Here is a 26,741-nt window from a genome sequence, read left to right on the forward strand (position 1 = left end):
AGTTCAACCACACAGGGTTGTACCTCACTCTCAGCCTCAGCTGGAGGGGGAATCACAGGTGTGATTTTTGCTATCCTAGGCGATTTCCTGGTTGGCAGCACTGGCGTGCTTTCTGCTGTCTTCTTCCTTGAAGTCTTGGGTTTCCCCTTTGCTTATGCTTGCTGGGAAATAGCTGTTAGTAACTCCAGTGGGGTAGGAGTGATTTCTTTTCCTATCATCTCCTCAGGAGAGCCTCTCAAGGTCCTCTCTCCTGCCGGTCTGGTAGACTCCTGTAATCTCTTACTAGGAGGTCTGGGAGTACTTGACACTACTCCCAGGTCTTTCAGATCATTGCCCAACAGCACCCTTCCTGGTACTTCAGATTGTACACTTACAGGTATCCTGACAGTCATTTCATTGCACTGGATGAGAGCTGGTAATTGGGGAAGCATCTGCACAGGCCCTCCAGCTAACTTGGTGAAGTGTCTGGGTGCCTTAGCAACATCCTCCACCTTGAAAAAAGACTTATCCACCAGAGTTATGCTGGCCTCAGTATCTCCAATGGCAGGGGTCTCCTGACCATTGACTAGGACACTGTCTTTATAATACTCTTTAGTATTAGGAGGGATAGCATTATACACATCTAAATTCTGTTGTTCCAACAACCCAAGAGATACTAAAGATACACTAGCTGAGACTCAATGGGATCTTCAGCCAGTAGTTGAACGTTTCCACTGTCCAGATGTACTTCCTCCTCTGGAGAGAAGGCTAAGGAGACAGTGTGGACCCCTGAAGGTTTACCCTTACATCTGGGATCCCCTTTCACATGATCAGTAGAGCCACAAACATAACATTTCCCAAATGTCTTTATGAATGGTTGTTTGTTCTGACCTCCTTCCGGTCTGGGACCAGAAGGTTCACTAGCCTGATTTGGTTTCCCTGTTGGCTTAACCTTAAAGTGTTGCTTGGGACCATTTTTGGAATTGGAATTATTTGAATTCTCTTTGGTGTCTTTCTTGGGCTGCTTTCCCTCATCCTTTTTCTGAGTTACCCCTGAATCCTTTTGAGTAGCCCTGTTGGCAATCCACAAGTCAGCAGCCTTAGCTAGCTCCTTAGAATCTAATTCTTTTGAATCAGCCAAGTGTTGTCTGAGCTCAGGAGAGCAGGCATCATAGATAGACTCCATCATAACAAGATTTCTCATTCCTTCATAAGTGTGAACTCTGTAACCCTTAATCCATCCCTCTAAGTTATTCAAACATGCATTCACCCACGTAGCCCAAGGGGTACTATCATGCTTTTTGAGGGTCCTACACCTCTTCAGGTACTGGGTAGGATTCTCCCCAAATCTAGCTATTAAAGCTAGCTTTACACATTCATAATCAATCCTATCCATGTGCCCCAACTCCATCACCACATCAGATGCAACAGGGGGGAGCCTAGAGAATAACTAGGGGATCAACTGATTCCCTGTGATATCCTGGAGCCCATGATTATATTCAAACATAGCAAGCCAATCCAATCCATCCAACTTAGGTTCATACATACCCACAATCTTTTTAGGCATCCGGGGTCTTTTTGGACTCGAAGAACTGGAGGATTCGGGGAGAGAAGCATTTTCCAAAGACAATTTCTTCATCTCTAGCTCATGGTTGAGTTCCATTTCTTTGAGCCTTAGTTCCTGATGCCTCTGTTCAGTTTGGGCACTAATTCGTTTGAATTCAAGTTCAAGTCTAATTTTTTCTAGAGATATAAATTTAGGACTTAATGTGGGACCTTGTAAAGGTCCAGTAGCTACAGGTTGAGGCCATTGAGCAGACAGAGAACGAGAGGGGGTGACATTGTTATCCTCCTTTTCCTCATCTGGCTCAACAATAACATCTTCAACATTATCCTCATTACTGTCTGCTACATTTGCTGTAGTAGTAGGGCCTAAAGCACCACTATCCAGACTTTGTTTCTCTAACAGTCTATCAATCATTTCTGTTTTCTTGCCTTTGACAGGAAGACCTTTCTGTCTGCACACATTTTTAAGATAATCAGCAGTTTTTGCAAGGAGGGTCTCCTGACTCTAACTTTCCATACTTGCCTTTGTTAAAAAAACCTTTTTGTGATTGTTAACCTTGTGGTTAATTGAACCAAGGTACTAGTAGCACACTAAAATGTAAATCCAATACTTTTATCCCCACCGCTGCCACCAGTGTTAGGCAGAATCCCGTGCAGTTCCCTCAGGGAGCACTACCCAGGATTAGGACTACAGATGAGAGCAATAAAAATCCCCTTTGCTATCAGTCTGTACCACAAAGATTTAGTTGGTAGCTGTGGCTAAGCAGTCAGACTTATCTCAAGAGGGGGATGAGCAGTAGTCAGGGTTTACACAATTGGTATCACAGCACTATGGAACAAGGAAACACTGACCAACGCTTTGTATCAAAAAGTGAATATATATTTATTGTATACACATCTAGTTCAACACATGAATCACAGTTGACAAAGCAAGTTAAGTTCAGTCAAGGAAAAGTATATACAACTCCCTATTCAATTGTAGACAAGTTTGCGGTAGAGTGAAAGTTGAGCAAAACGGCACAGTGAAAACCAACTACAAATGGCACTCTAGCAATTTAACGAAAGGGAGGGAAAGCACAAGTTAAAACGAAATATCTTCAGACACCCCCTAGCAACAATTCCCTGAAGTTTTGTGAACAAGTATTGCACAGTAACACTTTAGCAGAAAGATAAGTGAATGAAAACTGAGCAAAAAGGCACTCCACAAGTTAAAACAGTAGGAAGGAAGAGGGGTTTAGAAGATTCAGGTGCATCAACACATTTTTCATTGAGAATCAATCTAGTGAGAGCAGATCTAACAAATCAGCCAGAGTCAATAGGCCTGAGCCAGAGTCAGTGGTACAGGGCCAAGAGTTTAGGAGCAAAAATGTTCTTGTAGCTGCAGTCAAGTCTTTGGTAAACGAATATTGAAAAGGTAGATGCAAGGTGAAAGACAATGTTAAGAGAGAGGGCGGCCAACCCAACCAGTAGGTAAAGGATTTAAAACACCTTTAGGGCTACCACGGGGAAAAGGAGGCCTGGCGGAACAATGTACCTTAAACGTGAAGAAGTGGCCCCTGCGGTGGCGGTTGTTCCTGGTAGTTCCTGCAGTTCGAGGGGTCCAGCAGAGGGAGAGAGGCTCTCGTCGTGGAGGAAGGATCGAGTCACTGCACTACCCAGGGACGAAACCAGCCGCAGTGCTGCCAAACGAAGTTTAAAAGGTATGCTTCTTTTAATCGCGGTCCGGGGCGATAGCTGCCTGGCTATCCAGTCTCCAAGTGCTGGGCACTGTCGATTCGACCAAGGCAGGTCCGAGGAAGCGATGGGGGAACGGGTTGGTCCCACCAGCTCAAAGGAAGAAGGCTCTTTCAATGAAGATCTCCTCTCGTCGTGTGGAAGAAAAGTGGTGAGACGATCCGGCAGAGCTTCACCGGTGATGTAGATGCTGAAGATGTCTGTGGCTTCTCTCCCCTTCAGTTCCATAGTTCCAGTGGCGACGTCTTACTCTTCCAGTCCTCCGGACCCTGCTTTTATGCAGAAAGAGACCCATTCATACAGCCTAGCTGTCACTCACACAGTGGAGTGGTCTTCTTGGCGGGATACCCTCCAGCCTATCAGGTTAGAGTGTGACCTGAGTTGCTGCGGCAACTCTGTCCAGGGGTTCTACTCCCCCTCCCAAACAACAGACCCACCCCAGACTCAGAGGCGCCAAAAGGAGGGCTTCTTTACATACCAGAAGGGAGTACAGGAATCCTGGATGGAGTAAACAAACTGCATAAAGTGGCGGATAGCATCCACCAGGAGGAAGGGTCAGGAGATAGCTGGTGGATGAAGCTCCTGAAAGAAATTGGATGGCAACTTCTTACGCCTATACTGGTTCTAGCGGCAATAGTTGTAGGAATTTGTCTCTGCATCCAATGCTTCCCGGTATGTGTGTCGTGCTGTGTTTCCATGTGTTCTTCCAGCATAACGCGCCTAAATCCAATGGATAAAAGCCATGTACAACAGGCAGAAGCCCGCCAAAATAGTGAACAAAGGATCCCCAACCTGGGTTAGGAGTTTAGAGTAAGACATGAGAAAGAATTTATATTAAAGTTCTGGCAAATAAAACCTACCGGAGTAAAGTTAATAATAAAATAACCCGGCGGTATGTTAGAGGCTGTCAGTAAAAGTGGTAGCCTCGAACAATGGGAAAATCCTGTGGGTGCGATTTCTCGCCGTCACCATAACCAGTACAAAAGGGACCCTATAAAAACTCAAACAGAAAAGAGTTGAGTAAACATTGCTTTATTAACACACAAGCATTCGCGAATGGGCCACAAGTTCAACCGTCTCGCAAAGCAAGTCGTCAAAGTGCCGCCCTTTCCCCTGCACATCGCGGTCCTTTTATACCCATCTGTTTTACATTGTCATACATTGCTGCACATAGATTATGTCCACCACAAGGCGGTTCCTCCCAGTCATGACTTTGCATCAACGGTCAACAGTTCAACATCTGCTATTGTGGTTTCCTGTTATCTGTTATTCGCTCTCTCTCGTGCCCCTCTGTGTCCTTATCTCTGTGCACGAGGCTGTGCTTACTCATTCCTTCCCCACCCGTAATCTGCAGATAGTTTTAGCAGGCTCAGCATGCTTCGACATACAGTGACCAAACACAATTCTTCTGTTAAAAACAAGTTCTTGCCAGGTCAGCAGGTCTTAAATGCCGCTGTATAAAGAGAAGGCCTCTTCTTTTAACAAAGGGTACATTCTTTTAACACATATGGTGATTAGTACAAACTCCAAGTGTGAGCACAACATTACATATGTATGCGTACCTTCAATCCACCCTTTGCTCACACTTGAGCATCAATCTAAACAGTCCTAGCATAAGCAGATGGCAGGAAAGCAACATCATCACATACTGTATGTACCATAATCTTCTCCAGGCCTCCCATGTCAAAAAATTCCTGTTGTACATGGCTTTTATCCATTGGATTTAGGCGCGTTATGCTGGAAGAACACATGGAAACACAGCACGACACACATACCGGGAAGCATTGGATGCAGAGACAAATTCCTACAACTATTGCCGCTAGAACCAGTATAGGCGTAAGAAGTTGCCATCCAATTTCTTTCAGGAGCTTCATCCACCAGCTATCTCCTGACCCTTCCTCCTGGTGGATGCTATCCGCCACTTTATGCAGTTTGTTTACTCCATCCAGGATTCCTGTACTCCCTTCTGGTATGTAAACACAGCATTGGGATCCCACCAAAAAACAGACTCCGCCCCTTTCTGCAGTGAGTATGTCTAAGACATACCTATTTTGGAGAGCCACTAGCCGAATTGCTTTCATTTCATAAGTGATGTTTTCCATTAGGTCTGCAGATTCTTCGATTACGAATTCAAGGGCCCTGTTTAGCTTTTGGATTTCTTGACTGTTCATAAAGATGCCCGCTGGAGGAACCAGGACCCCCATCAGATCTATAAACGTTTCCCATCCTGTAGGTTGATACGTAGGAATTTTTGGGTTTACTGCTCGTTTATTTCTGCTGTGTATTTCTTTATGCAGAGTAGACGGGGCATATACCATCACAGCCGGCATTATTCTGGCTATGTAACATACCCCAACAAAATCTTTGGCTAACCACAAATAAGCCCTCTTGTTACAGATGTAGGCATGTCCTTCAATCTGTAACAATCCCTTCGTGTAGTTATTTAGATTCACCATTTGACTGCACCCCGAGATCATTCTTTGATTACCTCTTGCGCTCCTCTTAAAACATATATTCTTTGGCCTAAACTCTTGTGTGATGGTGTTAGGAAAATATTTGTGGTTGAATATTTATGGTAGTAACCACTGCCACCAGCCAGAAACTTTAGAGAGAGGGACTTTAAGGTACCCCCCCTTGAAAATGAAACCAAGGGAAAAATTACTAACCCTTCCCAGTACCTCCATAGTAAGATGGGTTGTACTGGTTAAGTTCATAAGATTTGACTAGTAAAGTCAAGGGGGACTTTACATGCCCTGGGAGACAGTAGTCAGTCCCAGGGTATGGAGTCTATGTTTGGGGGTCGCTACCACACCCCTGTGTCACTGCACTGAGGGTGTGGTGTAACACATGTGAATAAAGATGGTTCCTATGCGTGAGAGAAAATCCCATAGGCATTAAACACAAAAATAGCCTAGAACGCACATAGCAAAATGCCTAAGAGTGGGAAAAAGAGTCTCACTCTTAGCAGGTAAAAAGAAACAAACCTTTCAAATCCAGCAAAGCTGCTGGGGGACTCTATAGGTAAGGTTAATTAGCCATAGAATGAGAATTCTCCCTAACACCTGTGCATCTGGAAGGAAGCACCTTGAGCTGACTAGCTGCTGGTCCAGAGTGACATCCTCTTTGCCCCTATATCAGGGGCAAACTCTTGGCTGGAGTCGGAATTGTTTCAGAAGTATCTTGGGCTGTCCCCTGCCTCGTCAGAAGTGGGGACTCGCCACTCGTAGTGTTGCAGAGCTGTTTCTAGCACCCGGACAAGAAGGCAGGACAATGGAGGTCATTCTGACCCTGGCGGTTAACGGTGCCGGTAAAGGTTCCCGGAGCCGTCAACCCCTTACCGCCTCATTACGAGTTCCGCTCGCGGGACCCGCTAAGGACGCCTGGTTTTACCAGGAGGCTTTAGCCGGTCCTGCAAGCAGCTCAGAATGCTAACAACAGGCCCATTGTTTACGGGCCCGTTGTTAGCATGCTCCCCATTCCCATTGAGCCCTATGGGGGCTCGAATGGGAATGGGGATGTACCGGGTTCCTTGAATGAGGAATTACCGGCCCTCCAAGGTTGGAATGGCCCAGTAATTCCTCATTCAAGGTAAGGGGATAGCATGATTACCTCCTACCTCGAAATGACCCCATATCTCTCTGCTCTTGGCTCTCTGGCCATTAGGAGACTATTCTGTCTGCCTATTCACCCGAGTCATGTCCAGTGCTTCTCATCCATGGATGACCACTTTGAGGATAATAGTCCACTCACCCCAAGATGTCTGTTACCCGCTCCGTAAAAAGGGGTGCCATTTTCTGATAACCTCGTGAAGTCCCATCCTTACATCTTGTTTAGGGCTCAGTGGCTGTTTATGGCACCTTGTGGAGGAGCTTCTGTCACCATGGTCGGGACTTGAACGGTGGTCTCCGGAGATCCAGGAGCAGGAACGCTGTTGTTATGTTGAAGAAAAGCGCACAGCCTGGACCCTGTTCAGAAGGGGGGAGAATGTTGAACACAGTGCTTGCTCTCATGCACGGGAATCGCTGGAGCATCAAAGCCCCCCCATTGCCTGAAGATGCTCAGCACGCTCATGGACTTCAACAAGAAGCGATATTTCAACCACCGTTGTCCAGAGAAAACCTGTGCAACCAATACACGGCCCCCTCTTCATGCGTAACAGCCAAGTTCTGGAAAGGTCCAGAGCCTGCTACACGAATGCCCGACTTTTCTTCGGCTGGGATCAAGTGGCAGGTCCTTAGCCCGTGTGCCCCCTGTGTCCTGCGCCCAACTAGAACATACTGCAGACTCAGCCTATCCTACTATAGTATTCCACTGGCACGCTAGGCAGTGCCCACAGTCTGCTGCGCTATATTACTCCGCTGGCATGCTAGGGCACAGTATGCTGTGCTACATTACTCCACTGGCATGCTAGGGCAGTACCCACAGTCTGCTGTGCTATATTACTCTGCTGGCGCGCTAGGGCACAGTCTGCCGTGATATATTACTCCGCTGGTGCGCTAGGGCACAGTCTGCCACGCTACATTACTTCACTGGCATACTAGGGCAGTGCCCACAGTCACCGTGCTATATTACTCCGTTGGCGCGCTAGGGCACAGTCTGCAATGCTATATTACTCCGCTGGTGAGATAGGGCACAGTATGCCGCGCTACATTACTCCTCTGGCACGCTAGGGCAGTGCCCACAGTCTTCCACGCTATATTATTCAGCTGGCGAGCTAGGGCAGAGTCTGCCATGCTATATTACTCCACTGGTGCGCTAGGGCACAGTCTGCTGCACTACATTACTCCACTGGCACGCTAGGGCAGTGCTCACAGTCCGCTGCATTATATTACTCTGCTGGCATGCTAGGGCACAGTCTGCCACACTATATTACTCCATGGGCGTGCTAGGGCACAGTCTGCCACGCTATATTACTCCGCTGGTGCACTAGGGCACAGTCTGCCGTGCTACATTACTGCAATGGCACGCTAGGGCAGTGCCCACAGTCTGCCACTCTATATTACTCTGCTGATGCGCTAGGGCACAGTCTGCCATGCTTTATTACTCCGTTGGCACGCTAGGGCACAGTCTGCTGCTCTATATTACTCCACTGGCGCGATAGGGCACAGTCTGCCACGCTACATTACTTCACTGGCATACTAGGGCAGTGCCCACAGTCACCGTGCTATATTACTCCGTTGGCGCGCTAGGGCACAGTCTGCAATGCTATATTACTCCGCTGGTGAGATAGGGCACAGTATGCCGCGCTACATTACTCCTCTGGCACGCTAGGGCAGTGCCCACAGTCTTCCACGCTATATTATTCAGCTGGCGAGCTAGGGCAGAGTCTGCCATGCTATATTACTCCACTGGTGCGCTAGGGCACAGTCTGCTGCACTACATTACTCCACTGGCACGCTAGGGCAGTGCTCACAGTCCGCTGCATTATATTACTCTGCTGGCACGCTAGGGCACAGTCTGCCACACTATATTACTCCATGGGCGTGCTAGGGCACAGTCTGCCACGCTATATTACTCCGCTGGTGCACTAGGGCACAGTCTGCCGCGCTACATTACTGCAATGGCACGCTAGGGCAGTGCCCACAGTCTGCCACTCTATATTACTCTGCTGATGCGCTAGGGCACAGTCTGCCATGCTTTATTACTCCGTTGGCACGCTAGGGCACAGTCTGCTGCTCTATATTACTCCACTGGCGCGATAGGGCACAGTCTGCCACGCTACATTTGTACACTGGCACGCTAGGGCAGTGCCCACAGTCTGCTGTGCTATATTACTCTGCTGGTGTGCTAGGGCACAGTCTGCCATGCTGTATTACTCCGCTGGCGAGCTAGGGGACAGTCTGTCATGCTGTATTACTCTGCTGGCATGCTAGGGCACAGTCTGCCGTGCTATATTACTCCACTGGCACGATAGGGCACAGTCTGCCATGCTACATTACTCCACTGGCATGCTAGGGCACAGTCTGCTACCCTATATTACTCTGCTGGCGCACTAGGGCACGGTCTGCCACGCTATATTACACCGCTGGCATGCTAGGGCACAGTCTGCCACGCTGCATTACTCCACTTGCACACAAGGGCAGTGCCCACAGTCTGCCACGCTATATTACTCCGCTGGAGCGCTAAGGCACAGTCTTCCAGGCTATATTATTCCGCTGGCATGCTAGGACACAGTCTTCCACATTATATTACTCCGCTGGCACGCTAGGGCAGTGCCCACAGTCTGCCACACTATATTACTCATCTGGCATGCTAGGGCACAGTCTGCCATGCTATATTACACCACTGGCACACTAGGGCAGTGCCCACAGTCAGCCGCGCTATATTACACTGCTGGCGCACTAAGGCACAGTCTGCCGTGCTATATTACTCCACTGGTGTGCTAGGGCACAGTCTGCTGCGCTATATTACTCCGCTGGTGCGCTAGGGCACAGTCTGCCGCGCTACATTACTCCACTGGCATGCTAGGGAAGTGCCCACAGTCTTGCATGCTATATTACTCCGCTGGCGTGCTAGGGCACAGTCTATTGCGCTATATTACTCAGCTGGCACGCTAGGGCACAGTCTACTGTGCTATATTACTCCACTGGTGTGCTAGGGCACAGTCTGCCGTGCTACATTACTCCACTGGCATGCTAGGGCAGTGGCCACAATCTTGCGTGCTATATTACTCTGCTGGCGTGCTAGGGCACAGCCTGTTGCGCTATATTACTCCACTGGCACGCTAGGGCAGTGCTCACAGTCTGCTGCATTATATTACTCTGCTGGCACGCTAGGGCACAGTCTGCCACACTATATTACTCCATGGGCGTGCTAGGGCACAGTCTGCCACGCTATATTACTCCGTTGGTGCACTAGGGCACAGTCTGCCGCGCTACATTACTCCAATGGCACGCTAGGGCAGTGCCCACAGTCTGCCGCTCTATATTACTCCGCTGACGCGCCAGGGCACAGTCTGCCATGCTTTATTACTCCGCTGGCACGCTAGGGCACAGTCTGCTGCTCTATATTACTCCACTGGCGCGATAGGGCACAGTCTGCCACGCTACATTAGTAAACTGGCACGCTAGGGCAGTGCCCACAGTCTGCTGTGCTATATTACTCTGCTGGTGTGCTAGGGCACAGTCTGCCATGCTGTATTACTCCGCTGGCAAGCTAGGGGACAGTCTGTCATGCTGTATTACTCTGCTGGCATGCTAGGGCACAGTCTGCCACGCTATATTACACCACTGGCATGCTAGGGCACAGTACGCCACGCTGCATTACTCCACGTGCACACAAGGGCAGTGCCCACAGTCTGCCACGCTATACTACTCCGCTGACGCGCTAGGGCACAGTCTGCCATGCTTTATTACTCCGCTGGCACGCTATGGCACAGTCTGCTGCTCTATATTACTCCACTGGCGCGATAGGGCACAGTCTGCCATGCTACATTAGTACACTGGCACGCTAGGGCAGTGCCCACAGTCTGCTGTGCTATATTACTCCACTGGCACGATAGGGCACAGTCTGCCATGCTACATTACTCCACTGGCATGCTAGGGCACAGTCTGCTACCCTATATTACTCTGCTGGCGCACTAGGGCACAGTCTGCCGCGCTATATTACACCGCTGGCATGCTAGGGCACAGTACGCCATGCTGCATTACTCCACTTGCACACAAGGGCAGTGCCCACAGTCTGCCACGCTATATTACTCCGCTGGCACGCTTGGGCACAGTCTTCCACGCTATATTACTCCGCTGGCACGCTAGGTCAGTGCCCACAGTCTGCCACACTATATTACTCAGCTGGCATGCTAGGGCACAGTCTGCCATGCTATATTACTCCACTGGCACACTAGGGCAGTGCCCACAGTCAGCCGCGCTATATTACACTGCTGGCGCACTAAGGCACAGTCTGCCATGCTATATTACTCCACTGGTGTGCTAGGGCACAGTCTGCTGTGCTGTATTACTCCGCTGGTGTGCTAGGGCACAGTCTGCTGCGCTATATTACTCCGCTGGTGCGCTAGGGCACAGTCTGCCGCGCTACATTACTCCACTGGCATGCTAGGGCAGTGCCCACAGTCTTGCATGCTATATTACTCTGCTGGCGTGCTAGGGCACAGTCTGTTGCGCTATATTACTCCACTGGCACGCTAGGGCACAGTCTACTGTGCTATATTACTCCACTGGTGCGCTAGGGCACAGTCTGCCGCGCTACATTACTCCACTGGCATGCTAGGGCACAGTATACTGTGCTATATTACTCAACTGGCACGCTAGGGCACAGTCTTCCATGCTACATTACTCCACTGGCACGCTAGGGCAGTGTCCACAGTCTGCCACGCTTTATTACTCAGCTGGCACGCTAGGGCACAGTCTGCCACACAATATTAATCTGCTGGTGTGCTAGGGCACAGTCTGCTGCGCTATATTCCTCTGCTGGCGTGCTAGGTCACAGTCTGCCACGCTACATTACTCCACTGGCACGCTAGGGCAGTGCCCACAGTCTGCTACCCTATATTACTCCGCTGGCATGCTAGGGCACAGTCTGCCGCGCTATATTACTCCGCTGGCATGCTAGGGCACAGTCTGCCACGCTGAATTACTCCACTGGCACACGAGGGCAGTGCCCACATTCTGCCATGCTATATTACTCCGCTGGAGCGCCAGGGCACAGTCTTCCGTGCTATATTATTCAGCTGGCATGCTAGGGCACAGTCTTCCAGGCTATATTATTCCGCTGGCACGCTAGGGCACAGTCTACCACGCTATATTACTCCGCTGGCACGCTAGGTCAGTGCCCACAGTCTGCCACACTATATTACTCAGCTGGCATGCTAGGGCACAGTCTGCCATGCTATATTACTCCACTGGCACACTAGGGCAGTGCCCACAGTCAGCCGCGCTATATTACACTGCTGGCGCACTAAGGCACAGTCTGCCGTGCTATATTACTCCACTGGTGTGCTAGGGCACAGTTTGCTGTGCTGTATTACTCCGCTGGTGTGCTAGGGCACAGTCTGCTGCGCTATATTACTCCGCTGGTGCGCTAGGGCACAGTCTGCCGCGCTACATTACTCCACTGGCATGCTAGGGCAGTGCCCACAGTCTTGCATGCTATATTACTCTGCTGGCGTGCTAGGGCACACTCTGTTGCGCTATATTACTCCACTGGCACGCTAGGGCACAGTCTACTGTGCTATATTACTCCACTGGTGCGCTAGGGCACAGTCTGCCGCGCTACATTACTCCACTGGCATGCTAGGGCACAGTCTACTGTGCTATATTACTCAACTGGCGTGCTAGGGCACAGTCTTCCATGCTCCATTACTCCACTGGCACGCTAGGGCAGTGTCCACAGTCTGCCACGCTTTATTACTCAGCTGGCATGCTAGGGCACAGTCTGCCACACAATATTAATCTGCTGGTGTGCTAGGGCACAGTCTGCTGTGCTATATTCCTCTGCTGGCGTGCTAGGTCACAGTCTGCCACGCTACATTACTCCACTGGCACGCTAGGGCAGTGCCCACAGTCTGCCACGCTATATTACTCCACTGGCATGCTAGGGCACAGTTTGCTACCCTATATTACTCCGCTGGCACGCTAGGGCACAGTCTGCCGCGCTATATTACTCCGCTGGCATGCTAGGGCACAGTCTGCCACGCTGCATTACTCCACTGGCACACGAGGGCAGTGCCCACATTCTGCCATGCTATATTACTCCGCTGGAGCGCCAGTGCACAGTCTTCCATGCTATATTATTCCGCTGGCACGCTAGGGCACAGTCTTCCATGCTATATTACTGCGCTGGTGCGCTAGGGCAGTGCCCACAGTCTGCCACACTATATTACTCAGCTGGCATGCTAGGGCACAGTCTGCCATGCTATATTACTCCACTGGCACACTAGGGCAGTGCCCACAGTCAGCCGCGCTATATTACACTGCTGGCGCACTAAGGCACAGTCTGCCGTGCTATATTACTCCGCTGGCGTGCTAGGGCACAGTCTGCTGCGCTATATTACTCCGCTGGTGCGCTAGGGCACAGTCTGCCACGCTACATTACTCCACTGGCATGCTAGGGCAGTGCCCACAGTCTTGCATGCTATATTACTCCGCTGGCGTGCTAGGGTAAAGTCTGTTGCGCTATATTACTCCACTGGCACACTAGGGCACAGTCTACTGTGCTATATTACTCCACTGGTGCGCTAGGGCACAGTCTGCCGCGCTACATTACTCCACTGGCATGCTAGGGCAGTGCCCACAGTCTTGCATGCTATATTACTCCGCTGGCATGCTAGGGCACAGTCTACTGTGCTATATTACTCCACTGGCGCGCTAGGGCACATTTTCCATGCTACATTACTCCACTGGCACGCTAGGGCAGTGCCCACAGTCTGCCACACTATATTACTCAGCTGGCACGCTAGGGCACAGTCTGCCACACAGTATTAATCCGCTGGCGTGCTAGGGCACAGTCTGCTGCGCTATATTCCTCTGCTGGCGTGCTAGGGCACAGTCTACCACGCTACATTACTCCACTGGCACGCTAGGGCAGTGCCCACAGTCTGCCACACTATATTACTCCGCTGGCATACTAGGGCACAATTCTACCACGCTATATTACTCTGCTGGCGCGCAAGGGCACAGTCTGCTGTGCTACATTACTCCAGTGGCACGCTAGGGCAGTGACCACAGTCTGCCGCACTATATTACTCCGCTGGCATGCTAGGGCACAGTCTGCCGTGCTATATTACTCCACTGGCACACTAGGGCAGTGCCCACAGTCAGCCGCACTATATTACTCTGCTGGCACACTAGGGCACAGTCTGCCATGCTATATTACTCCGCTGGCATGCTAGGGCACCGTCTGCCGTGGTATATTACTCCACTGGCATGCCAGGGCAGTGCCCACAGTCTTGAGCGCTATATTACTCTGCTGGCATGCTAGGGCACAGTCTGCTGCACTATATTACTCTGCTGGCATGCTAGGGCAGCGTCAACCACGCTATATTACTCCGCTGGCGTGCTATGGCACAGTCTTCCACGCTACATTACTCCACTGGCACGCCTGGGCAGTGCCCACAGTCTGCCATGCTATATTACTCAGCTGGCACACTAGGGCACAGTCTGTCACACAATATTGCTACGCTGGCATGCTAGGGCACAGTCTGCTGTGCTATATTACTCCACTGGCGTGCTAGGGCACAGTCTGCCGTGCTACATTACTCCACTGGCACGCCAGGGCAGTGCCCACCATCAGCCGTGCTATATTACTCCGCTGGCGTGCTAGGGCACAGTCTGTTGCGCTATATTACTCCACTGGCACACTAGGGCACAGTCTACTGTGCTATATTACTCCACTGGTGCGCTAGGGCACAGTCTGCCGCCCTACATTACTCCACTGGCATACTAGGGCAGTGCCCTCAGTCTTGTGTGCTATATTACTCTGCTGGCGTGCTAGGGCACAGTCTGTTGCGCTATATTACTGTACTGGCACGCTAGGGCACAGTCTACTGTGCTATATTACTCAACTGGCACGCTAGGGCACAGTCTTCCATGCTACATTACTCCACTGGCACGCTAGGGCAGTGTCCACAGTCTGCCACGCTATATAACTCAGCTGGCACGCTAGGGCATAGTCTGCCTCACAATATTAATCTGCTGGCCTGCTAGGGCACAGTTTGCTGCGCTATATTCCTCTGCTGGCATGCTAGGGCACAGTCTGCCACGCTACATTACTCCACTGGCACGCCAGGGCAGTGCCCACAGTCTTGAGCGCTATATTACTCTGCTGGCATGCTAGGGCACAGTCTGCTGCACTATATTACTCTGCTGGCATGCTAGGGCAGAGTCTACCATGCTATATTACACCGCTGGCGTGCTATGGCACAGTCTTCCACGCTACATTACTCCACTGGCACGCCTGGGCAGTGCCCACAGTCTGCCATGCTATATTACTCAGCTGGCACACTAGGGCACAGTCTGCCACAAAATATTGCTACGCTGGCATGCTAGGGCACAGTCTGCTGTGCTATATTACTCCACTGGCATGCTAGGGCACAGTCTGCCGTGCTACATTACTCCACTGGCACGCTAGGGCAGTGCCCACCATCTGCCGTGCTATATTACTCCGCTGGCATGCTAGGGCACAGTCTGTTGCGCTATATTATTCCACTGACACACTAGGGCACAGTCTACTGTGCTATTTTACTCCACTGGTGCGCTAGGGCACAGTCTGCCGCGCAACATTACTCCACTGGCATACTAGGGCAGTGCCCACAGTCTTGCGTGCTATATTACTCCGCTGGCGTGCTAGGGCAAAGTCTGTTGCGCTATATTACTCCACTGGCGTGCTAGGGCACAGTCTACTGTGCTATATTACTCAACTGGCGCACTAGGGCACAGTCTTCCATGCTACATTACTCCACTGGCACGCTAGGGCAGTGTCCACAGTCTGCCACGCTATATTACTCAGCTGGCACGCTAGGGCACAGTCTGCCTCACAATATTAATCTGCTGGCCTGCTAGGGCACAGTCTGCTGCGCTATATTCCTCTGCTGGCATGCTAGGGCACAGTCTGCCACGCTACATTACTCCACTGGCACGCTAGGGCAGTGCCCACAGTCTGCCACGCTATATTACTCCACTGGCATGCTAGGGCAAGTTTGCTACCCTATATTACTCCGCTGGCACGCTAGGTCACAGTCTGCCGCGCTATATTACTCCGCTGGCATGCTAGGGCACAGTCTGCCACGCTGCATTACTCCACTGGCACACGAGGGCAGTGCCCACATTCTGCCATGCTATATTACTCCACTGGAGCGCTAGGGCACAGTCTTCCATGCTATATTATTTCGCTGGCACGCTAGGGCACAGTCTTCCACGCTATATTACTGCGCTGGCGCGCTAGGGCAGTGCCCACAGTCTGCTACACTATATTACTCAGCTGGCATGCTAGGGCACAGTCTGCCATGCTATATTACTCCACTGACACACTAGGGCAGTGCCCACAGTCAGCCACGCTATATTACACTGCTGGCGCACTAAGGAACAGTCTGCCGTGCTATATTGCTCCGCTGGGTGCTAGGGCACATTCTGCTGCGCTATATTACTCCGCTGGTGCACTAGGGCACAGTCTGCCATGCTACATTACTCCACTAGTGAGCTAGGGTACAGTCTTCCATGCTATATTACTGCGCTGGTGCGCTAGGGCAGTGCCCACAGTCTGCCACACTATATTACTCAGCTGGCATGCTAGGGCATAATCTGCCATGCTATATTACTCCACTGGCACACTAGGGCAGTGCCCACAGTCAGCCGCGCTATATTACACTGCTGGCGCACTAAGGCACAGTCTGCCGTGCTATATTACTCCGCTGGCGTGCTAGGGCACAGTCTGCTGCGCTATATTACTCCGCTGGTGCGCTAGGGCACAGTCTGCCGCGCTACATTACTCCACTGGCATGCTAGGGCAGTGCCCACAATCTTGCATGCTATATTACTCCGCTGGCGTGCTAGGGTACAGTCTGTTGCGCTATATTACTCCACTGGCACACTAGGGCACAGTCTACTGTGCTATATTACTCCACTGGTGCGCTAGGGCACAGTCTGCCGCGCTACATTACTCCACTGGCATGCTAGGGCAGTGCCCACAGTCTTGCATGCTATATTACTCCGCTGGCATGCTAGGGCACAGTCTGTTGCGCTATATTACTCCACTGGCACGCTAGGGCACAGTCTACTGTGCTATATTACTCCACTGGCGCGCTAGGGCACAGTCTTCCATGCTACATTACTCCACTGGCACGCTAGGGCAGTGCCCACAGTCTGCCACACTATATTACTCAGCTGGCACGCTAGGGCACAGTCTGCCACACAATATTAATCCGCTGGCGTGCTAGGGCACAGTCTGCTGCGCTATATTCCTCTGCTGGCGTGCTAGGGCACAGTCTACCACGCTACATTACTCCACTGGCACGCTAGGGCAGTGCCCACAGTCTGCCACGCTATATTACTCCGCTGGCATGCTAGGGCACAATTCTACCACGCTATATTACTCTGCTGGCGCGCAAGGGCACAGTCTGCTGTGCTACATTACTCCAGTGGCACGCTAGGGCAGTGCCCACAGTCTGCCACACTATATTACTCCGCTGGCATACTAGGGCACAGTCTGCCGTGCTATATTACTCCACTGGCACACTAGGGCAGTGCCCACAGTCAGCCGCGCTATATTACACTGCTGGCACACTAGGGCACAGTCTGCCATGCTATATTACTCCGCTGGCATGCTAGGGCACCGTCTGCCGTGGTAGATTACTCCACTGGCATGCCAGGGCAGTGCCCATAGTCTTGAGCGCTATATTACTCTGCGGGCATGCTAGGGCACAGTCTGCTGCACTATATTACTCTGCTGGCATGCTAGGGCAGAGTCTACCACGCTATATTACTCAGCTGGCGTGCTATGGCACAGTCTTCCACGCTATATTAATCCACTGGCATGCCTGGGCAGTGCCCACAGTCTGCCATGCTATATTACTCAGCTGGCACACTAGGGCACAGTCTGTCACACAATATTGCTACGCTGGCATGCTAGGGCACAGTCTGCTGTGCTATATTACTCCACTGGCGTGCTAGGGCACAGTCTGCCGTGCTACATTACTCCACTGGCACGCTAGGGCAGTGCCCACCATCTGCCGTGCTATATTACTCCGCTGGCGTGCTAGGGCACAGTCTGTTGCGCTATATTACTCCACTGGCACACTAGGGCACAGTCTACTGTGCTATATTACTCCACTGGTGCGCTAGGGCACAGTCTGCCGCGCTACATTACTCCACTGGCATACTAGGGCAGTGCCCTCAGTCTTGTGTGCTATATTACTCCGCTGGCATGCTAGGGCACAGTCTGTTGCGCTATATTACTCCACTGGCACGCTAGGGCACAGTCTCCTGTGCTATATTACTCAACTGGCACGCTAGGGCACAGTCTTCCATGCTACATTACTCCACTGGCACGCTAGGGCAGTGTCCACAGTCTTCCACGCTATATAACTCAGCTGGCACGCTAGGGCATAGTCTGCCTCACAATATTAATCTGCTGGCCTGCTAGGGCACAGTTTGCTGCGCTATATTCCTCTGCTGGCATGCTAGGGCACAGTCTGCCACGCTACATTACTCCACTGGCACGCCAGGGCAGTGCCCACAGTCTTGAGCGCTATATTACTCTGCTGGCATGCTAGGGCACAGTCTGCTGCACTATATTACTCTGCTGGCATGCTAGGGCAGAGTCTACCATGCTATATTACACCGCTGGCGTGTTATGGCACAGTCTTCCACGCTACATTACTCCACTGGCACGCCTGGCAGTGCCCACAGTCTGCCATGCTATATTACTCAGCTGGCACACTAGGGCACAGTCTGCCACACAATATTGCTACGCTGGCATGCTAGGGCACAGTCTGCTGTGCTATATTACTCCACTGGCATGCTAGGGCACAGTCTGCCGTGCTACATTACTCCACTGGCACGCTAGGGCAGTGCCCACCATCTGCCGTGCTATATTACTCCGCTGGCATGCTAGGGCACAGTCTGTTGCGCTATATTATTACACTGACACACTAGGGCACAGTCTACTGTGCTATATTACTCCACTGGTGCGCTAGGGCACAGTCTGCCGCGCAACATTACTCCACTGGCATACTAGGGCAGTGCCCACAGTCTTGCATGCTATATTACTCCGCTGGCGTGCTAGGGCACAGTCTACTGTGCTATATTACTCAACTGGCGCGCTAGGGCACAGTCTTCCATGCTACATTACTCCACTGGCACGCTAGGGCAGTGTCCACAGTCTGCCACGCTATATTACTCAGCTGGCACGCTAGGGCACAGTCTGCCTCACAATATTAATCTGCTGGCCTGCTAGGGCACAGTCTGCTGCGCTATATTCCTCTGCTGGCATGCTAGGGCACAGTCTGCCACGCTACATTACTCCACTGGCACGCTAGGGCAGTGCCCACAGTCTGCCACGCTATATTACTCCACTGGCATGCTAGGGCAAGTTTGCTACCCTATATTACTCCGCTGGCACGCTAGGGCACAGTCTGCCGCGCTATATTACTCCGCTGGCATGCTAGGGCACAGTCTGCCACGCTGCATTACTCCACTGGCACACGAGGGCAGTGCCCACATTCTGCCACGCTATATTACTCCACTGGAGCGCTAGGGCACAGTCTTCCATGCTATATTATTTCGCTGGCACGCTAGGGCACAGTCTTCCACGCTATATTACTGCGCTGGCGCGCTAGGGCAGTGCCCACAGTCTGCTACACTATATTACTCAGCTGGCATGCTAGGGCACAGTCTGCCATGCTATATTACTCCACTGACACACTAGGGCAGTGCCCACAGTCAGCCGCGCTATATTACACTGCTGGCGCACTAAGGAACAGTCTGCCGTGCTATATTACTCCGCTGGCGTGCTAGGGCACATTCTGCTGCGCTATATTACTCCGCTGGTGCACTAGGGCACAGTCTGCCATGCTACATTACTCCACTAGTGAGCTAGGGTACAGTCTGCCGTGCTACATTACTCCACTGGCATGCTAGGGCAGTGCCCACAGTCTGCCACACTATATTACTCCGCTGGCATGCTAGGGCACAGCCTGCTGTGCTATATTACTCTGCTGGCTCACTAGGGCACAGTCTGCCACACTATATTACTCCGCTGGCGTGCTAAGGCATAGTCTGCTGCGCTGCATTACTCCACTGGCACATTAGGGCAGTGCCCACAGTCTGCCGCGCTATATTACGCCACTGGCACGCTAGGGCACAGTCTGCCGCGTTATATTACTCTGCTGGCGTGCTAGGGCACAGTCTGCCGTGCTACATTACTCCTCTGACACGCTTTGGCAGTGCCCACAATCTGCCGTGCTATATTACCCTGCTGGCGCACTAGGGCACAGTCTGTCGTGCATTATTACTCTGCTGGCGCGCTATGGCACAGTCTGCGCCACTATAATACTCCACTGGTGTGCTAGGGCACAGTCTGCCATGCTATATTACTCCGGTGGTGCGCTAGGGCACAGTCTGCCATGCTACATGGCGCGCTAGGGCACAGTCTGCTGCGCTATATTACTCCACTGGCGCGATAGGGCAGAGTCTGCCACGCTACATTACTCCACTGGCACACTAGGGCAGTGCCCACAGTCTGCCGTGCTATATTGCTCTGCTGGCGCACTAGGACACAGTCTGTCACGCTACATTGCTCCGCTGGAGCGATAGGGCACAGTCTGCCGCGCTACATTACTCCACTGGCATGCTAGGGCAGTGCCCACAGTCTGCCACGCTATATTACTCTGCTGGTGTACTAGGGCACAGTCTGCCGCGCTATATTACTCTGCTGCCACGCTAGGGCACAGTCTGCCATGCTATATTACTCCTCTGGCGTGCTAGGGCACAGTGTGCTGCCTACATTACTCCACTGGCACGCTAGGGCAGTGCCCACAGTTTGCTGCACTATATTCCTCCACTGGCATGCTAGGGCACAGTCTGCCACCCTACATTACTCCGCTGGCACGCTAGGGCACAGTCTGCGGCGCTATATTACTCTGCTGGAGCGCTAGGGCACAGCCTGCCATGCTATATTACTCTGCTGACACGCTAGGGCACAGTCTGCCACACTATATTACTCCGCTGGCGCACTTGGGCACAGTCTGCTGCGCTATATTACTCCGCTGGTGTGCAAGGGCACAGTCTGCCACGCTGCATTACTCCACTAGCCCGCTAGGGCAGTGCCCACAGTCTGCTACGCTATATTACTCCACTGGCGTGCTAGGGCACAGTCTGCCATGCTATATTACTCCGCTGGTGCACTAGGGCACAGTGTGCCGCGCTACATTACTCCGCTGGCACGCTAGGGCACAGTCTGCCATGTTATATACTCCACTGGCACGCTAGGGCACAGTCTGCCGCGCTATATTACTCTGCTGGTGTGCTAGGGCACAGTCTGCTGCGCTACATTACTCCACCGGCACACTAGGGCACAGTCTGCCGTGCTATATTATTCACTGGCGAGCTAGGGCACAGTCTGCCGTGCTACATTACTCCACTGGCACGCTAGGGCAGTGCCCACAGTTGACTTTAAACTCCATCGGGGGCTTAAAGGCTTGGCTGGCGACTGTTGCGATACATATCATTGCCAGTAGCGCTCAGGGGCAGGAACCACTTAAACCCATTAAACCAAGATGTGGTCGAGCTGCACTAAGCAATGAGACGCTCACGTGCTTTTCATTTAAAACCTATATCTGCTAATGTTTGAGAACAGTCAGTGGTATCCCATTGCAATGTCATTTGCTACCAATATGTGTCCTAAAAGATAATTATGTGATTTTCTGGTGTGAATGAGTGGATATAAAGACATGTGTTTTCAGGGCTGTGGCCTGTGTCTCTTCTAGAGCAATACCCACTGGCAAGACCCCTTTTGGCTCATGTTTGTGTCCAGGAGCATTCAAAGTCGGACTGGGCCATAAAATGGTCTCGGGCACCAATGAAAAAGTGGCCCACGGATGCAAATGGCTATTCAGTCATTTTGTGACACCGTTTGAATAGTAACCAAGGGGGAGTGTTTTGATGAAGTTTGATGAAAATTGTGCATTTTAAAGAATATTTATTCAGCAACACTGGTCAAAACGACAATGAATGAACTCATCAAACTGGCCCAAACTGGCCAAAAAAAGTGTGCCACTTTGACAAAAAAAACGGGGCCAAAGTAGCAATTTTGTGTTTTTAGTTCGGCCATGGGCCTATTGCCCTATAGGCCAGCCGAGCCTGGAAGCATTTGGAAAGTTCCCCCTGATTCGCTTGCTGGCTTTTTATTGGCTTACTTGACTAACCCCGAAACACAGTGAGAAAGGAAGTGTCGCCCATGATTCTTTGCTTGAGGGCGGGTCTTTACTTTGAATGACAGGGAGCGCAGTAGCGCCTTCTAGTGCCATGATATCTGGGCGAGACTCACAGCGCTTTCTTCATAAGTTACATTGCGAGAAACAAAACTTTATTTTGAGGACTGGGCTGCAGCTCACTCTATGCAAGAAAGTGCACAGCCAATCTCTGAGCAGGGACTGCCGCACTGTGGTTGTCCTACATCTGAATTTCAACATACCTTACCATCAGGACTCATGGCAGTAGATCTGGCGTGAGGAGATGCTGGCCAGCTGTAAGCCCCGCCCCCTGGCCAGGTTGCGGTCTCAATACCCGTGGACTGGCCACTGGCCTACATCTGGAAGCCCACCCCCTCTCCTGAGGATGGTACCATCATGTGGACTCTCGGCGGGGGATTTGGCATGAGGAGAACCTGACCAGCCAAGTCGCTTTCACGTGACTTTGTACCAGGGTCAGACTGGGACAAGAAATAGGCCCAGACAACGAAAAAATGTGGCACACCCCTTGCCTTAAAAAAGTGGCCCACCGCTCGCCTTAAAAAAGTGGCCTTCAAACCATCTTCCGTGAATCGCGTCAATTCACAACTTTACAGAAAATGCTACTTATGGCGGGTTCATATGTCTGTTACTTTACAACACAACTCATAAAATAACATAACTTTGCATATAGTTCTGTGACAGGGTCCACAGCTCCGAGGCGCCGGAGTGTCATTAACCTACCACCCCCACTCCGGTTTTGGGACCTGCTGCAAGTCAATGCTTATACAGGGCTCCGCAACCCTAGCAGGGGAGGAGGGTTAGGGTGACGATGGTTGCATAGGAAAGGGGGGGGAAGTAGGGAAACCGGAATGAGGTTTAGGGAGAGGTTGTGGATAGGTTGGGGATGTTAGAGGTAAGGTTTTGTCCACTGCGCATGCTTCCAGCGAGCTGTTACACAGCACTCATACAAACATACATCTCTGCTTCTGACTCTACACACACATACAATATCACTATTGCAGTAAACAAAGGCACAGCAGCATAATAAGCACACATGAGGTAGTGCAGCACTTAGCTTAGGTTAGTTGTCGCCCAGAGCTTCCCTTGTTGTCTCCTGCGATTTTGGGCAATGCCGTAGGGCTGCCCAAGGCGAGGCAGGGCAACTGATGATACCATCCGGCAAGTCAGGAGAGGGGCAGCTCCCACCCCCACGCCTGCTCCTCTCCCCCACAAGCCACAGAGACACACAGTCTCTGTCACACAAAGCCGAGGAAGGGTGAGGTGTGAACAATCGCCTCACCCATCCTCCAAGCAACAAGGTGCTAAGCACCTAAGGAAAACCAACAGTCAGGCAGGGCCCAGGTTCAAAGACCTACCGCCTCCTCAGGGGGCCAGACATGTCAGCTATCAGGCCGGGGGCTGGTGCACAGCCCCCACTACTATACACATCAAAGACCCAGGGCTCCCCTGGGTCTTATAAATAAGAGCAGAATGCTCTAAGAAAACACAATCGGTTTGTGGACCCTGAATGGGGACCCAAACTGATAGGAGGTTCGCTGTTCACTCAGCGTCTTCCACACTTTGCTTCTTTACCACAAAAGGGAGAAAGAACAAAGGAAAAGAAGTACAGGGCACCCTACAGTGTCCACAACGAGCCTTGGGACATGAGAAGGCGGCACGGGCCAGAGGGGGTAACCCTGTGCCCAAAAGTATGATATTATTATGAAATGTGATTATTGTTACCTGCAAACCCATATCTGTACAATAAAATCCTACGGCCTTTTATTGCCAACACTTGACAAAATGTTGTGAGACAAATTATTTCGGGTGAGGGTTCGGGGTCGGCCAACAATGATGCATGCATATTGGTTCATCAGTTATGTTGTGCCATTGCCAGGATGTGTCATAGCAGCTATCCACCCAGTTCCTGCCCCTCCCCATCCAAAGTACCTCTTCATGGGAATTCTTTCAGCTTGCTTTACTTAAACCTTACCATCAAACTTTGCAGTGTGTTCTCAGAGCAGCCTTCAAGAGTTAAGGACTTAATTGGAACTGTAAACCCGCTAATGGTGTAATAAAAAAATGTCTTAGACAAGTCTGCCTTCAGCCCCTAGGCGTGTCCGTCACTGAAGTCCTGTTAAAAACAGGCATTGGGAAAGCCAACAGTTTTGGCTTATGTACAAGTATTAGGCATTTGCAAGGAACTCTGCTATTATTTGCCCATGCCATGTCGCACCATTTTGCTGCTACCATCACAGGGAACTGGGCGTGCACCCGTTCCAGCTCGCATACCGCCAGTCAGAAGAAGGACGGCCACCTGCATCGTGCTGCCCAAATGTATCATGATAAGTGACACCACCCTGCCACCAAACACCACAAGACAGCCTCGTATAACTTCTGAATAGAGCACTGCTAACTACACTTCTAGATTGCACGACACACAGCACCTGTGGTACCTGAGAGCAATACTAACTACACCAATTGCACCACACAGGGCAACTGTGCAACCTGCAGGGCTCCTTGAGCACCTACAGAGCTGACAACTGTATATGCAAGTACCTTTTAAGTATGTGAGAGGATTATTGTATAAAGCCGAATGAAACCATCACTGAACATACAGTGCTATACAACAATTAATAGCGGTGTACATTATGTCAGCATAATGCACACTTAGGCGCAGACAGACCAGGTGTGCTCGGAATATGGGAACTTTTCAGTGACCGACATCTCTGCAGCACCCCCACTCACCTCTGGAAGGGAAAAGGATTACTTGGGAGGCGTCTTCCACCATGGACTCTACTCTCCCTCTCCTGACGGTCTGCGGGGCGGCGCCGGGGGAGGGGGGAGGGGGGAGTACTTGCAGCTCGCCCAATCAGGGACAAGGAGTTGGGCCCAAGGCGTCCATCACATGTTTCCGCACGCACCTTGGCCAGGATGTGCTCTCATACCCCCCGAGGCGTGCCACAGCTATGTGCCCAGCCGAGGGGCCCACGATCACCCACAGGATGCACGCAGGACAGAAAATCAGGCAAAGGTGCAAAGCAAAATACAACTTGATTCACTGGGAGCAGGCCGGGGAGAAGCAGCCCTGGCCCACCCCAGCACGGCCGCTCCCATCGTTTTGTAAATAAAATAGTAACATTGTCTGCTGGGCTGCCGCCATGGTGTTGCGGCAGTTGGCTGAGAGCTGCCTGCAGCAGGCACTGAATGAGCACGGTTCGCCCCAGGCCTCACTGATGCAGGCAGAGGCAATGGCATGACGCATTCATCAAATAGAAAGGTAACACTTCGGTGTTACCTCTCTCTGCATAAGCGGCGGGCCGCAATTCTGCAAAGGAAATCAATTAACCATACTGGCCCAGACATGGGCTTCAGGAACCGGCCCCCAGGGCCTCGCCCGCAAGAAATGATTTTGACCCCGGCCACGGGCAAAATGGCTGATGGGCCAATCCGACCCTGCTTTGTACGCCTATTTAGTTTCCTCCTCCTGGGCTTCCATCGCCCGGGCCTTCTGAAGAGGCTAAGTCGCTCCCTGTTTGTCCAACCCAGTGCTTTGGTGCCTTCTTTGGTGCCTTCCCTGTCCTGGAATCACTTTCCTTAGCTAATATTGATGGCTGTTTTTCTGAAGTTCATGCATGCAGCTATTGTTTCTGCACTAGATCTTTTTTGATTCTCTTTGCCAATTTACTCCCAAGGGCAAATCTCCCCCTCCTTGGTTTTCGCCATTGTTAAAAATTCTCAGGGCTCAACTTTGAAAGCTGACCGACGCTGCATGAAGCATCGCTCTCCTTCTATCTATCTGAAGGTTTCCTCACTACTTCATTCTTTCTCCTCTGCCTGAAAAGACGCCCAAACCATGCATCTTCACTCTCTTCTCCACTCCCTTTCTCCACATTCAAAACAATCCTTGCTCCTCCTTCCCCAGATCATTCTATTACATCTCACCTCTCTGCTGATGATTTTGTGATATTCTTTCTGTCAAAAAATGTATATTATTTGTCATTCTTAATATCACTGTCTTGCCTATTTATGCATCTTGGGATTGTCCTAGTACTGCTTCCCCTACTCCTTCTGCCATCTTTTCCTCCTTTACCCCAATTCATGAGACGGATGTGATTTCCCTGATTGCTCATATCCATCCCACAGCTGCTACTCCTGATTCATTACCTGCTTCTCTGGTCGAATCCACTTTTCCAGTTCTAGCTCCTATTCTAGATACCTTTTTTTAATTTGACTCTGCCCTCCGCTATCCTTCCTCCTGTGTTCAAAATTGCTTTGGTTAGTCCTTTATTAAAGAAACTGACTCTACACTCTGACGTTGCTAACTTGCACCCTATTTCCCTTCTATCATACTTGTCTAAGCTTTGAGAAAGACTTGTTCACGCTCAACATTCTGTGCACCTTACCACTCTCAATCTACCTCCTCCACAACAATCGGGATTTCATTCTGGCTTTTCTGCCAAAGCTGCTCTCTATTTCTATTTGGCCTGCTCGGCTTCTCAACTTATCTTCTAGTCTGATTCTACTAGATTTGAGTGCTGCCTTCGACGCCTCTCGACTC

Source organism: Ambystoma mexicanum, chromosome 8, assembly GCF_040938575.1.
Source record: "Ambystoma mexicanum isolate Mex_15411 chromosome 8, UKY_AmexF1_1, whole genome shotgun sequence".
Classification (NCBI taxonomy): domain Eukaryota; kingdom Metazoa; phylum Chordata; class Amphibia; order Caudata; family Ambystomatidae; genus Ambystoma; species Ambystoma mexicanum.